The sequence below is a fragment of the Plasmopara halstedii genome (assembly GCF_900000015.1).
Source record: "Plasmopara halstedii genome assembly, contig: Scaffold_2956, whole genome shotgun sequence".
NCBI classification, from domain to species: domain Eukaryota; phylum Oomycota; class Peronosporomycetes; order Peronosporales; family Peronosporaceae; genus Plasmopara; species Plasmopara halstedii.
The window spans coordinates 1,149,723-1,150,437 of record NW_020189861.1 but is presented as its reverse complement, the minus strand read 5'-3'; positions in this window follow the sequence as shown (position 1 = coordinate 1,150,437).

The window sequence follows — 715 nt, the reverse complement described above, 5'->3', positions numbered from 1 at the left end:
CCTTTCGATTTGACCATCGGTCTGCGGATGATCCGCTGTCAACATATCCAACTTGGTGTCGAGCACCTCGAAGATAGTCGACCAAGATTTTCCCATGAAACGGGGGTCTCCATCAGAGACAATCGACTCTGGGAGTCAAGACGATTAAATGTTGCTGCTGCATTTGACAGCCCTTGGGCATCATCAGCCACTCCCAGAGCATACCGCTCGATGTGCTTACCGCTGTCAGCGGAATGTCTTTCGCTCTCATGAGCAATTGGAAGTATCCATCTACCAAATCGAGTGCGCTATACTTCGTACATCCCGCCATGTTGTTCTGAAACACATCCTTCTAGGAATTGGAGTTTGTGCCGGAATGGTGGCAGCATTGAGCTTATTGTAAGCGTGAACGATACGCCACTTGCCGGTCGGCTTCCGAACACAAAACGTGGGTGTCGAATGGGGAGACTTGCTCACACGTACCATCCCTGCGTCGTGCTTCGCACGGAAAGAGGCGTCAATGACGTCGCACTACTCCTTGGGCAGGGGCCATTGGCGTGTTACGCAGTATTTGGTTCCCGGAACCAGGTCAATCTCATGACGTACACCTCGTCCGGAGGTAGGGTCGAAGGCGGGTCTTTGGAGACGATTTCTTGAAATTCCTTTGCCAAAGGATAGTACGGATTTAATGGGTTCCGTAGGATCGACGATCAACTCCGTGCGTTCAGCACTCTCT